The sequence below is a fragment of the Salmo trutta genome, unplaced genomic scaffold, assembly GCF_901001165.1.
Source record: "Salmo trutta unplaced genomic scaffold, fSalTru1.1, whole genome shotgun sequence".
NCBI lineage: Eukaryota > Metazoa > Chordata > Actinopteri > Salmoniformes > Salmonidae > Salmo > Salmo trutta.
The window spans coordinates 80,001-92,500 of NW_021822842.1; the positions used below are offsets into that span (position 1 = coordinate 80,001).

Sequence of the window (12,500 nt, forward strand, 5' to 3'; positions counted from 1 at the left end):
CTTACACTATTTCATCAGCAACACTGCCTTGTAGTAAGCATTTAATGATGAATTGACTAAATGCAGCTTCCTGCTGAAAAATGCAGTCTGTTTATCAGACTCACTTTGACTATATATGTTGTACCAAGAGGTTGTTTATCATTTACGGCCATACCAGCCTGGGTACGCCCGATCTCGTCTGATCTCGGAAGCTAAGCAGGGTCGGGCCTGGTTAGTACTTGGATGGGAGACCGCCTGGGAATACCAGGTGCTGTAAGCTTTTTGTCCACGAGGGTGTGCTCTTACACTATTTCATCAGCAACACTGCCTTGTAGTAAGCATTTAATGATGAATTGACTAAATGCAGCTTCCTGCTGCAAAATGCAGTCTGTTTATCAGACTCACTTTGACTATATATGTTGTACCAAGAGATTGTTTATCGTTTACGGCCATACCAGCCTGGGTACGCCCGATCTCGTCTGATCTCGGAAGCTAAGCAGGGTCGGGCCTGGTTAGTACTTGGATGGGAGACCGCCTGGGAATACCAGGTGCTGTAAGCTTTTTGTCCACGAGGGTGTGCTCTTACACTATTTCATCAGCAACACTGCCTTGTAGTAAGCATTTAATGATGAATTGACTAAATGCAGCTTCCTGCTGCAAAATGCAGTCTGTTTATCAGACTCACTTTGACTATATATGTTGTACCAAGAGATTGTTTATCGTTTACGGCCATACCAGCCTGGGTACGCCCGATCTCGTCTGATCTCGGAAGCTAAGCAGGGTTGGGCCTGGTTAGTACTTGGATGGGAGACCGCCTGGGAATACCAGGTGCTGTAAGCTTTTTGTCCACGAGGGTGTGCTCTTACACTATTTCATCAGCAACACTGCCTTGTAGTAAGCATTTAATGATGAATTGACTAAATGCAGCTTCCTGCTGAAAAATGCAGTCTGTTTATCAGACTCACTTTGACTATATATGTTGTACCAAGAGGTTGTTTATCATTTACGGCCATACCAGCCTGGGTACGCCCGATCTCGTCTGATCTCGGAAGCTAAGCAGGGTCGGGCCTGGTTAGTACTTGGATGGGAGACCGCCTGGGAATACCAGGTGCTGTAAGCTTTTTGTCCACGAGGGTGTGCTCTTACACTATTTCATCAGCAACACTGCCTTGTAGTAAGCATTTAATGATGAATTGACTAAATGCAGCTTCCTGCTGCAAAATGCAGTCTGTTTATCAGACTCACTTTGACTATATATGTTGTACCAAGAGATTGTTTATCGTTTACGGCCATACCAGCCTGGGTACGCCCGATCTCGTCTGATCTCGGAAGCTAAGCAGGGTCGGGCCTGGTTAGTACTTGGATGGGAGACCGCCTGGGAATACCAGGTGCTGTAAGCTTTTTGTCCACGAGGGTGTGCTCTTACACTATTTCATCAGCAACACTGCCTTGTAGTAAGCATTTAATGATGAATTGACTAAATGCAGCTTCCTGCTGAAAAATGCAGTCTGTTTATCAGACTCACTTTGACTATATATGTTGTACCAAGAGGTTGTTTATCGTTTACGGCCATACCAGCCTGGGTACGCCCGATCTCGTCTGAACTCGGAAGCTAAGCAGGGTCGGGCCTGGTTAGTACTTGGATGGGAGACCGCCTGGGAATACCAGGTGCTGTAAGCTTTTTGTCCACGAGGGTGTGCTCTTACACTATTTCATCAGCAACACTGCCTTGTAGTAAGCATTTAATGATGAATTGACTAAATGCAGCTTCCTGCTGAAAAATGCAGTCTGTTTATCAGACTCACTTTGACTATATATGTTGTACCAAGAGGTTGTTTATCGTTTACGGCCATACCAGCCTGGGTACGCCCGATCTCGTCTGATCTCGGAAGCTAAGCAGGGTCGGGCCTGGTTAGTACTTGGATGGGAGACCGCCTGGGAATACCAGGTGCTGTAAGCTTTTTGTCCACGCGGGTGTGCTCTTACACTATTTCATCAGCAACACTGCCTTGTAGTAAGCATTTAATGATGAATTGACTAAATGCAGCTTCCTGCTGCAAAATGCAGTCTGTTTATCAGACTCACTTTGACTATATATGTTGTACCAAGAGATTGTTTATCGTTTACGGCCATACCAGCCTGGGTACGCCCGATCTCGTCTGATCTCGGAAGCTAAGCAGGGTCGGGCCTGGTTAGTACTTGGATGGGAGACCGCCTGGGAATACCAGGTGCTGTAAGCTTTTTGTCCACGCGGGTGTGCTCTTACACTATTTCATCAGCAACACTGCCTTGTAGTGAGCATTTAATGATGAATTGACTAAATGCAGCTTCCTGCCTTTTTAATAGGATCAAAGTTCCGTGTGTTGTCAGTTAGCATCTGCCTTGTATTTATAAGACAAATAATAATATTGTGTCTGAATGCAGCTTGTGTGTGCTTTGTGCTCCCTTACCCTGTTCAAATGATGAAAAGAAATAAAGTTTGTATTTTATCCAACTACCTGTGCTATAAAGTGATGGCTACAGTGTTTGTAATTTCTTCTACTTTTTCAGTGACACAAAGTTCAAGCTGCTTATCTAATTGGTGAAAATGCAATGTCTGTTTATCAGACTCACTTTGACTATATATGTTGTACCAAGAGATTGTTTATCGTTTACGGCCATACCAGCCTGGGTACGCCTGATCTCGGAAGCTAAGCAGGATCGGGCCTGGTTAGTACTTGGATGGGAGACCGCCTGGGAATACCAGGTGCTGTAAGCTTTTTGTCCACGAGGGTGTGCTCTTACACTATTTCATCAGCAACACTGCCTTGTAGTAAGCATTTAATGATGAATTGACTAAATGCAGCTTCCTGCCGCAAAATGCAGTCTGTTTATCAGACTCACTTTGACTATATATGTTGTACCAAGAGATTGTTTATCGTTTACGGCCTTACCAGCCTGGGTACGCCCGATCTCGTCTGATCTCGGAAGCTAAGCAGGGTCGGGCCTGGTTAGTACTTGGATGGGAGACCGCCTGGGAATACCAGGTGCTGTAAGCTTTTTGTCCACGAGGGTGTGCTCTTACACTATTTCATCAGCAACACTGCCTTGTAGTAAGCATTTAATGATGAATTGACTAAATGCAGCTTCCTGCTGCAAAATGCAGTCTGTTTATCAGACTCACTTTGACTATATATGTTGTACCAAGAGGTTGTTTATCGTTTACGGCCATACCAGCCTGGGTACGCCCGATCTCGTCTGATCTTGGAAGCTAAGCAGGGTCGGGCCTGGTTAGTACTTGGATGGGAGACCGCCTGGGAATACCAGGTGCTGTAAGCTTTTTGTCCACGAGGGTGTGCTCTTACACTATTTCATCAGCAACACTGCCTTGTAGTAAGCATTTAATGATGAATTGACTAAATGCAGCTTCCTGCCTTTTTAATAGGATCAAAGTTCCGTGTGTTGTCAGTTAGCATCTGCCTTGTATTTATAAGACAAATAATAACATTGTTGCTGAATGCAGCTTGTGTGTGCTTTGTGCTCCCTTACCCTGTTCAAATGATGAAAAGAAATAAAGTTTGTATTTTTATCCAACTACCTGTGCTATAAAGTGATGGCTACAGTGTTTGTAATTTCTTCTACTTTTTCAGTGACACAAAGTTCAAGCTGCTTATCTAATTGGTGAAAATGCAATGTCTGTTTATCAGACTCACTTTGACTATATATGTTGTACCAAGAGATTGTTTATCGTTTACGGCCATACCAGCCTGGGTACGCCTGATCTCGGAAGCTAAGCAGGATCGGGCCTGGTTAGTACTTGGATGGGAGACCGCCTGGGAATACCAGGTGCTGTAAGCTTTTTGTCCACGAGGGTGTGCTCTTACACTATTTCATCAGCAACACTGCCTTGTAGTAAGCATTTAATGATGAATTGACTAAATGCAGCTTCCTGCCGCAAAATGCAGTCTGTTTATCAGACTCACTTTGACTATATATGTTGTACCAAGAGATTGTTTATCGTTTACGGCCTTACCAGCCTGGGTACGCCCGATCTCGTCTGATCTCGGAAGCTAAGCAGGGTCGGGCCTGGTTAGTACTTGGATGGGAGACCGCCTGGGAATACCAGGTGCTGTAAGCTTTTTGTCCACGAGGGTGTGCTCTTACACTATTTCATCAGCAACACTGCCTTGTAGTAAGCATTTAATGATGAATTGACTAAATGCAGCTTCCTGCTGCAAAATGCAGTCTGTTTATCAGACTCACTTTGACTATATATGTTGTACCAAGAGGTTGTTTATCGTTTACGGCCATACCAGCCTGGGGGCGCTATTCCTGATTGGAGAAGTGACGACAGGTGCGAGTAATTGAGCTGTGAGCGAGTGTTTGCTTGAGAGTGTTTGCTCGAGAGATATTTTTGTTTATTTTTTTGGATTTTGACATATAATTTTTTGTTTTTTCATTTGAATAGTTTTAAGTTTGGTTAGTTTTCCCCCCCTGCAGTTTTGCTGCTTGGGGGAGGTTTTTTTCGGTTTCATTTTTTGATTTACAATGACGGACAACATGGCAACGACAAACGGAATGGACAAGGACAACGAAAATGCGCAACGGAAAGATAATGAAAATAAAGGAGGAATGAAATATGGAAAAGAATACACGGTGGCAATTGAGTTGGTGGGAGAAGAAAAGGTGACGACGATGGAATTACTGAGAGCAATTAAGGAGACGTGTGGAGAGGTGGTGGGATGCCGAATGAAAGGAGACAAGAAGTATGAAATTACGATGAGAAACGGAAAAGGTAAAGAACGTCTAATGGACGGTTTAAGGATAAAGGACACCAGGATTCTGGCGAGAGATGTGAATGTCAATGAATTGGTGGTGTCTTTTATGAATCTCCCGGTATATATAGAAGATAAAGTTATACTGGACAAGCTGAGTAGCTGGGGAGTAACGGCCGTCTCGGAGATAAGGAGGAGAGTTTGGCCTGGAACGGAGGTGGTTGACGGGACACGTTTTTGTAAAGTTAAATTTACGGAAAAAGTCCAATCATTGCCATATTCCACAAAAATTGAGACGCTGGAGGGAATTGAATACTTCAGGGTTATTCATGACAAACAGGTCAGAGTTTGTCGGTTGTGTATTCAACCAGGGCACATAGTCAAAGACTGCCCTGAATTCAAGTGCTTTAAGTGCGGTAATCAAGGCCATTACGCTAGAGAATGTATCGGAGAAAAGGAAAGGAATTTTTGTGGCAGATGCAGAAAGAGATTGACGGAGTGCAACTGTGGAGAGGTTATGACTGAAGAGGGGAGTCAAGTACTATTCGAGGAAGCAGTTGTACTGTCGGAAGAAGGAGAAGAAGATGGAGGAGAGGACGTGGTGGAGGGTGGAGAGACGGAGGAAGGAAGAAGGGAGAAGAAGGAAGACCAGAAGATGAACGAAATTGGGAGCAGCATGGATTCGGAAATAAGAAGATGGAGTTTTCAGGAGGAGGGGGGGAGTGGACTGGGGGGAAGCACGGGGGACTCACAGGTTATGGGGGAAAGCACAGCACAAACAAGTACCTCGGGGGGTGAAGAAATGGAGAGGGGTTTAAGTTTAATGACAATAACAGAGACGGGTATGAACACGGGGAGCACAACGATGACTACACATGAGACGGAGATGAACACGGGGAGCACAACGAACATACCAGAAACGGCGATGAACACGGGGAGCATAACGAATATTCCAGAAACGGCGATGAGCACGGGGAGCACGGCGACTGTATTGGAGGCGGCGATGAGCGCGGGGAGCAGGACGGATGAGGGTGTAAAGAAGACAAGTTGGCTGGATGAGATGGAATTGGAGGAGATATCGGACACGGATGATGGGGAAAAGTTTGAAAGAACGACAGGAGGATACAGGAAGAGGAAAGCGGCGGAGGGGAGGGAGAGAAAGGGTGGAAGAGGAAAGAAACTGGATAAAAGGTAGAGCATAATGAAATTATATTTTATAATTTTATTATTTATTAGTATGGTCAAAATAATGTCGATAAATGCAAATGGTGTGAGAACAATAGGAAAATTTAATAGAATAGTACAAATGAAGAATTCTGAAATTTTATGTATTCAAGAGACGCACTGGGATAATGTGTGTGTTTTAGAAGTACAAAAAATATGGAGGGATTTTATTTATGTAAACAATGGCAGGGGGAATTCATGTGGGGTTGCAATTTTATTAAGGAAGGATGTAGTAGAAAATGTGAAGAAGATATATAATGATAATAATGGGAGGATTTTAATTTTAGATTTTGAGTATATGAGTAGGGTTTTTAGAATTATAAATATTTATGCGCCGAATAATGAAATAGAGAGAAGGAATTTATTTTTAGAATTAGGGAAATGGTGCAAGGGTAACTGTATTTTAGTTGGGGATTTTAATGTAAAAATGGATAGACTAGATATGACAAGGGGAGCTATTTTTAGAAGTGACGTATCTAGGGGGGTTTTAAGGAAGATGATGTTTGAAAATAATTTGATTGATATATGGAGGGACGAGAATCCGAACAAGAGAGAATTTTCTAGAAGGCAGGTGGTTTTAGGGGAATTGAAACAGACACGGATAGATCTGGTTTTAGTAAATGAAGGGTTAAGGAATTTTATGAAAGATATTAAATATATTTTTACAACTTTTAGTGATCATGCTGGGTTAACATTTTCGGTGGGGTTAGATAAGGAAAGGAAAGGGGGGGGAATATGGTGTATGAATGCAGGGTATTTAGGTGATGAGGAATACGGGAAACAACTTAAATCTTTGATAGAACATGAAATGGAGGATAAGCAAAAAGGGAATGATAAGTGTCAGTGGTGGGAAAATGTTAAGGAAAAAATAAAAGTTTTTAGTATTAGATATGCAAGGAAGAAGAGGAGTAGGATGACAAGAGAAGAACATTTTTTAAGAACAAAACTGAATGAAGAAATGAGGAAATGTGATATTGATCCTAACTATAATATTGAAAGGTTTTTAGATTTAAAAGCACAATTGAGCAAATGTGAAATAGATAAGTGTAAGGGTGCAATTATTAGAAGTAGGGCAAAATATGTTTTAGAAGGGGAGAAATGTACGTCATTTTTTCTTGGTTTAGAGAAAACTAAACAGATGAAATCATATTTTAATGAGATTGAGAATGTAAAGGGTGAAGTGGTAAATGATTATGTTGAGATATTAGAAACTGTACAGAATTTTTATAAGGATTTATTTAAGAAAGGGGAGGTGGATGAGGGGTGTGTAAAAGAGATTTTAAATAGTGTGGATGTGCAAATTGGTGTTGAGGATAAGCAAATGTGTGATAGGAAGATAACAGTGGATGAAGTGAAAGATGCAATTAAGGGTTTACAAATAAATAAAAGTCCTGGAGTAGATGGACTAATTGCAGAGTTTTATAAAATGTATGAAAGTCTTTTAGCACCGATTTTATTGGAAGTATATCAATATATGGAAGATAATAATAATGTTTCAGACTCCATGGTGACAGGGCTGATATCGATTTTATATAAAAATAAGGGGAGCAAATTGAAACTAGAAAATTATAGGCCAATTAGTTTATTAAACTCAGATTATAAGATTTTAGCTAAGATACTGGCAAATAGGATGAAGATGGTTTTAAATGATATTATAGCACCTACACAAAATTATAGTGTGCCAGGAAGAGATATAGCAGATACCATAAATACACTTAGAGATGTGATAAATAAAATGAATAGTGATAAGATAGGGGGAATTGTTTTAAGTATAGATTTTAATAAAGCTTTTGACAGGGTGGAACATGATTTTATGTTTAGGGTACTAGAAAAATATGGGTTTGGAAATAGAATAATAGGATGGATAAAATTATTATATAGAAAGGCTAAAAGTAGGGTTAAATGTAATGGGGTTTTAACAGATTCTTTTATTCTTGAGAGATCAGTGAGACAGGGATGCCCTTTATCAGCTTTATTGTTTGTTTTATCGGTAGAACCCTTAGCGGCATACCTTAAAAAAGATCATTTTATAAATTGTGTAGAGACTCCGCAAGGAGGTTTTAGTTTAATTCATCAATATGCAGACGATACCACAATAACAGTTAGAGATGAGGGAAGTGTTAAAAGGGTGATGGAGTGTTTTAAAGTATATGAGCAAGCCTCAGGAGCAAAAGTGAATATGGAGAAGTCAGTAATAATGTATGTTGGGAAGATTAATGAGGGGACTTTTCCTTTTAAAATGGTAAATGATTATTTTAAGGTGTTAGGTGTGTTTTTAGGGGTGAAGGAACAGGAAGCGAGAGATCTGACATGGAGTGGAGTTATAAACAAAGTTAGGAAGGTGGTAAATATGTGGAGGGGGAGGGCATTGAAATTAAAAGGGAAAGTAATTGTTGTAAATTCATTGCTGATGTCAATTTTTATTCATGTCATGAATGTTTTAGACGTACCAGAATGGGTTTTATCTGAAATGAATACGATTTTAGTTGATTTTTTATGGGATGGGAAAGGAGCGAAAATTTCTTTTAAAACTCTGATTGCAGGTTATGAGGAGGGGGGTTTGAAGCTGGTAGATTTAAATGTTAGGAAAAAAGCAATTAGAGTCAAAATGGTACGGAAATATTTATATGGTGAATTAGATTACGGATGGAAAAGATTTTTTAAGGAGTATTTGCAGGAGGTTGGGAGGATGGGGGACAATGGTTTATTGATGTGCATGAAAAAGGAAATGTTAGGTAATATACCATTGTTTTATAGAGAAGTGTTTGAGGCTTGGGGGGAGTTTTTACCAAATATTTATTATGAGTGTACCATTTTAGACAATATTTTAAATCAGCCAATTTTTTTAAATCCCAAGATACAGTATAATAATAAGATGGTGTTTTGTAAATATTTTATGAGGGCTGGGATGAGACAGATTGGGGACATTTTATATGAGGTCATTCCAGGGTTTCTTCCTGTACAAGCAATCTATGACAATGTTTGTGAAGTGGATGATGAAATCAGCAAAACTACTGTAGAAAATATGTATAAGAGAATTTTAGGGTGTATTCCTGAGGAATGGGTGCTTTTAATAAATACAGAGGTGGTTGAGAGAGCTAAGGGTTTACCGGTTTTATACTATGAAAGTAATGGGGAGAAACATGTTTTATCAAGTTTAAAAGTTAAAATGGTTTATAGAAAATGTATTTTAAAAGAGACAAAAGCTCCTGCTTCAGAAAAAGTGTGGTCTAGGGTGTTTACAAATATAGATGTGAAATCAATATGGAAGAATGTTAATGTAAAATATAATGCTATAGAATGTGAAGACAATGATTTTAAATTGAAACATAATAGGATTTTTACGAATATGGTTTTACATCAAATAAATAGAAATATCAAAAGAGAATGTGATATTTGTGGTACGGGGGTGGAAAATTTTATGCACTTTTTTGTTGAATGCAGTAGATTGGAAGAGTTTCATAAGTTTTTAAAGAGGATTTTAGTACAACATTGGGGAGAAGATATTGTTAATGAGGTTGAGTGGAGGAGGTTGTTTCTCTTTGGTTTAAATGGAAAAAGCAAAGTTTTTAATATTAATTTAATGAATTTTGTTCTTAGTCATGCTAGATACGCTGTAAGACAAAGAAGGAATCTAGGACATTATGAAGGTAAAATTGTGAATGTGGAGGTTTTATTTAGAAGTATTTTAGAGAAAGATATAGAAGTAGTATATAAATATAGTGGATGCAATTTTGAAAAGCTGTTTGTGTGGGGGAGTACTTTTATTGAAATTGATTTAAATGAAAAACTTGTTTTTAATTATTAATTGGTTTTAGTGAATGATTGTGTTTTCAATTAGTTTTATTTTCTTTTCTTTTTTGATTTTGTAAAAGGATGAATTGTTCATCCTTTTTTATTATTGATTGAATATTGTAAATATTATGTATTTTTCATAATAAAAGATAAAAAAAAAAAAGGTACGCCCGATCTCGTCTGATCTTGGAAGCTAAGCAGGGTCGGGCCTGGTTAGTACTTGGATGGGAGACCGCCTGGGAATACCAGGTGCTGTAAGCTTTTTGTCCACGAGGGTGTGCTCTTACACTATTTCATCAGCAACACTGCCTTGTAGTAAGCATTTAATGATGAATTGACTAAATGCAGCTTCCTGCCTTTTTAATAGGATCAAAGTTCCGTGTGTTGTCAGTTAGCATCTGCCTTGTATTTATAAGACAAATAATAACATTGTTGCTGAATGCAGCTTGTGTGTGCTTTGTGCTCCCTTACCCTGTTCAAATGATGAAAAGAAATAAAGTTTGTATTTTTATCCAACTACCTGTGCTATAAAGTGATGGCTACAGTGTTTGTAATTTCTTCTACTTTTTCAGTGACACAAAGTTCAAGCTGCTTATCTAATTGGTGAAAATGCAATGTCTGTTTATCAGACTCACTTTGACTATATATGTTGTACCAAGAGATTGTTTATCGCTTACGGCCATACCAGCCTGGGTACGCCCGATCTCGTCTGATCTCGGAAGCTAAGCAGGGTCGGGCCTGGTTAGTACTTGGATGGGAGACCGCCTGGGAATACCAGGTGCTGTAAGCTTTTTGTCCACGAGGGTGTGCTCTTACACTATTTCATCAGCAACACTGCCTTGTAGTAAGCATTTAATGATGAATTGACTAAATGCAGCTTCCTGCTGCAAAATGCAGTCTGTTTATCAGACTCACTTTGACTATATATGTTGTACCAAGAGATTGTTTATCGTTTACGGCCATACCAGCCTGGGTACGCCCGATCTCGTCTGATCTCGGAAGCTAAGCAGGGTTGGGCCTGGTTAGTACTTGGATGGGAGACCGCCTGGGAATACCAGGTGCTGTAAGCTTTTTGTCCACGAGGGTGTGCTCTTACACTATTTCATCAGCAACACTGCCTTGTAGTAAGCATTTAATGATGAATTGACTAAATGCAGCTTCCTGCTGAAAAATGCAGTCTGTTTATCAGACTCATTTTGACTATATATGTTGTACCAAGAGATTGTTTATCGTTTACGGCCATACCAGCCTGGGTACGCCCGATCTCGTCTGATCTCGGAAGCTAAGCAGGGTCGGTCCTGGTTAGTACGTGGATGGGAGACCGCCTGGGAATACCAGGTGCTGTAAGCTTTTTGTCCACGAGGGTGTGCTCTTACACTATTTCATCAGCAACACTGCCTTGTAGTAAGCATTTAATGATGAATTGACTAAATGCAGCTTCCTGCTGAAAAATGCAGTCTGTTTATCAGACTCACTTTGACTATATATGTTGTACCAAGAGGTTGTTTATCGTTTACGGCCATACCAGCCTGGGTACGCCCGATCTCGTCTGATCTCGGAAGCTAAGCAGTGTCCGGCCTGGTTAGTACTTGGATGGGAGACCGCCTGGGAATACCAGGTGCTGTAAGCTTTTTGTCCACGAGGGTGTGCTCTTACACTATTTCATCAGCAACACTGCCTTGTAGTAAGCATTTAATGATGAATTGACTAAATGCAGCTTCCTGCTGCAAAATGCAGTCTGTTTATCAGACTCACTTTGACTATATATGTTGTACCAAGAGATTGTTTATCGTTTACGGCCATACCAGCCTGGGTACGCCCGATCTCGTCTGATCTCGGAAGCTAAGCAGGGTCGGGCCTGGTTAGTACTTGGATGGGAGACCGCCTGGGAATACCAGGTGCTGTAAGCTTTTTGTCCACGAGGGTGTGCTCTTACACTATTTCATCAGCAACACTGCCTTGTAGTAAGCATTTAATGATGAATTGACTAAATGCAGCTTCCTGCTGCAAAATGCAGTCTGTTTATCAGACTCACTTTGACTATATATGTTGTACCAAGAGATTGTTTATCGTTTACGGCCATACCAGCCTGGGTACGCCCGATCTCGTCTGATCTCGGAAGCTAAGCAGGGTTGGGCCTGGTTAGTACTTGGATGGGAGACCGCCTGGGAATACCAGGTGCTGTAAGCTTTTTGTCCACGAGGGTGTGCTCTTACACTATTTCATCAGCAACACTGCCTTGTAGTAAGCATTTAATGATGAATTGACTAAATGCAGCTTCCTGCTGAAAAATGCAGTCTGTTTATCAGACTCACTTTGACTATATATGTTGTACCAAGAGGTTGTTTATCATTTACGGCCATACCAGCCTGGGTACGCCCGATCTCGTCTGATCTCGGAAGCTAAGCAGGGTCGGGCCTGGTTAGTACTTGGATGGGAGACCGCCTGGGAATACCAGGTGCTGTAAGCTTTTTGTCCACGAGGGTGTGCTCTTACACTATTTCATCAGCAACACTGCCTTGTAGTAAGCATTTAATGATGAATTGACTAAATGCAGCTTCCTGCTGCAAAATGCAGTCTGTTTATCAGACTCACTTTGACTATATATGTTGTACCAAGAGATTGTTTATCGTTTACGGCCATACCAGCCTGGGTACGCCCGATCTCGTCTGATCTCGGAAGCTAAGCAGGGTCGGGCCTGGTTAGTACTTGGATGGGAGACCGCCTGGGAATACCAGGTGCTGTAAG

At 40.7% G+C, this 12,500-nt stretch overlaps 19 non-coding genes and 2 pseudogenes across 19 annotated transcripts in view; all 21 read left to right on the forward strand.

Moving 5' to 3' along the window:
• The first annotated feature begins 140 nt into the window (after nucleotides 1-140).
• On the forward strand, nucleotides 141-259 carry LOC115185308 (5S ribosomal RNA). The gene has a single exon (XR_003875001.1). It is a non-coding gene; the product is annotated as a 5S ribosomal RNA (ribosomal RNA).
• A 161-nt stretch (nucleotides 260-420) lies between these two features.
• Nucleotides 421-539, forward strand: LOC115185267 (5S ribosomal RNA). Its single transcript, XR_003874961.1, has one exon. It is a non-coding gene; the product is annotated as a 5S ribosomal RNA (ribosomal RNA).
• A 161-nt stretch (nucleotides 540-700) lies between these two features.
• LOC115185310 (5S ribosomal RNA) lies at nucleotides 701-819 on the forward strand. The gene has a single exon (XR_003875003.1). It is a non-coding gene; the product is annotated as a 5S ribosomal RNA (ribosomal RNA).
• Nucleotides 820-980: 161 nt separating this feature from the next.
• Nucleotides 981-1,099, forward strand: LOC115185309 (5S ribosomal RNA). The gene has a single exon (XR_003875002.1). It is a non-coding gene; the product is annotated as a 5S ribosomal RNA (ribosomal RNA).
• A 161-nt stretch (nucleotides 1,100-1,260) lies between these two features.
• Nucleotides 1,261-1,379, forward strand: LOC115185268 (5S ribosomal RNA). The gene has a single exon (XR_003874962.1). It is a non-coding gene; the product is annotated as a 5S ribosomal RNA (ribosomal RNA).
• Nucleotides 1,380-1,540: 161 nt separating this feature from the next.
• Nucleotides 1,541-1,659, forward strand: LOC115185339 (5S ribosomal RNA). Its single transcript, XR_003875031.1, has one exon. It is a non-coding gene; the product is annotated as a 5S ribosomal RNA (ribosomal RNA).
• A 161-nt stretch (nucleotides 1,660-1,820) lies between these two features.
• Nucleotides 1,821-1,939, forward strand: LOC115185269 (5S ribosomal RNA). The gene has a single exon (XR_003874963.1). It is a non-coding gene; the product is annotated as a 5S ribosomal RNA (ribosomal RNA).
• Nucleotides 1,940-2,100: 161 nt separating this feature from the next.
• On the forward strand, nucleotides 2,101-2,219 carry LOC115185270 (5S ribosomal RNA). The gene has a single exon (XR_003874964.1). It is a non-coding gene; the product is annotated as a 5S ribosomal RNA (ribosomal RNA).
• Nucleotides 2,220-2,628: 409 nt separating this feature from the next.
• Nucleotides 2,629-2,737, forward strand: LOC115185431 (uncharacterized; annotated as a pseudogene).
• A 161-nt stretch (nucleotides 2,738-2,898) lies between these two features.
• Nucleotides 2,899-3,017, forward strand: LOC115185312 (5S ribosomal RNA). The gene has a single exon (XR_003875005.1). It is a non-coding gene; the product is annotated as a 5S ribosomal RNA (ribosomal RNA).
• A 161-nt stretch (nucleotides 3,018-3,178) lies between these two features.
• On the forward strand, nucleotides 3,179-3,297 carry LOC115185322 (5S ribosomal RNA). The gene has a single exon (XR_003875015.1). It is a non-coding gene; the product is annotated as a 5S ribosomal RNA (ribosomal RNA).
• Nucleotides 3,298-3,707: 410 nt separating this feature from the next.
• LOC115185432 (uncharacterized) lies at nucleotides 3,708-3,816 on the forward strand (annotated as a pseudogene).
• Nucleotides 3,817-3,977: 161 nt separating this feature from the next.
• Nucleotides 3,978-4,096, forward strand: LOC115185313 (5S ribosomal RNA). The gene has a single exon (XR_003875006.1). It is a non-coding gene; the product is annotated as a 5S ribosomal RNA (ribosomal RNA).
• Nucleotides 4,097-10,423: 6,327 nt separating this feature from the next.
• On the forward strand, nucleotides 10,424-10,542 carry LOC115185223 (5S ribosomal RNA). The gene has a single exon (XR_003874920.1). It is a non-coding gene; the product is annotated as a 5S ribosomal RNA (ribosomal RNA).
• A 161-nt stretch (nucleotides 10,543-10,703) lies between these two features.
• LOC115185321 (5S ribosomal RNA) lies at nucleotides 10,704-10,822 on the forward strand. Its single transcript, XR_003875014.1, has one exon. It is a non-coding gene; the product is annotated as a 5S ribosomal RNA (ribosomal RNA).
• A 161-nt stretch (nucleotides 10,823-10,983) lies between these two features.
• Nucleotides 10,984-11,102, forward strand: LOC115185384 (5S ribosomal RNA). Its single transcript, XR_003875074.1, has one exon. It is a non-coding gene; the product is annotated as a 5S ribosomal RNA (ribosomal RNA).
• Nucleotides 11,103-11,263: 161 nt separating this feature from the next.
• On the forward strand, nucleotides 11,264-11,382 carry LOC115185420 (5S ribosomal RNA). Its single transcript, XR_003875107.1, has one exon. It is a non-coding gene; the product is annotated as a 5S ribosomal RNA (ribosomal RNA).
• Nucleotides 11,383-11,543: 161 nt separating this feature from the next.
• LOC115185271 (5S ribosomal RNA) lies at nucleotides 11,544-11,662 on the forward strand. The gene has a single exon (XR_003874965.1). It is a non-coding gene; the product is annotated as a 5S ribosomal RNA (ribosomal RNA).
• A 161-nt stretch (nucleotides 11,663-11,823) lies between these two features.
• Nucleotides 11,824-11,942, forward strand: LOC115185333 (5S ribosomal RNA). The gene has a single exon (XR_003875025.1). It is a non-coding gene; the product is annotated as a 5S ribosomal RNA (ribosomal RNA).
• A 161-nt stretch (nucleotides 11,943-12,103) lies between these two features.
• On the forward strand, nucleotides 12,104-12,222 carry LOC115185311 (5S ribosomal RNA). The gene has a single exon (XR_003875004.1). It is a non-coding gene; the product is annotated as a 5S ribosomal RNA (ribosomal RNA).
• Nucleotides 12,223-12,383: 161 nt separating this feature from the next.
• LOC115185272 (5S ribosomal RNA) overlaps nucleotides 12,384-12,500 on the forward strand; it is a 119-nt gene continuing 2 nt past the window's right edge. The window contains exon 1 of the ribosomal RNA XR_003874966.1: nucleotides 12,384-12,500. This exon is cut by the window's right edge and continues 2 nt beyond it. This is a non-coding gene — a ribosomal RNA (5S ribosomal RNA).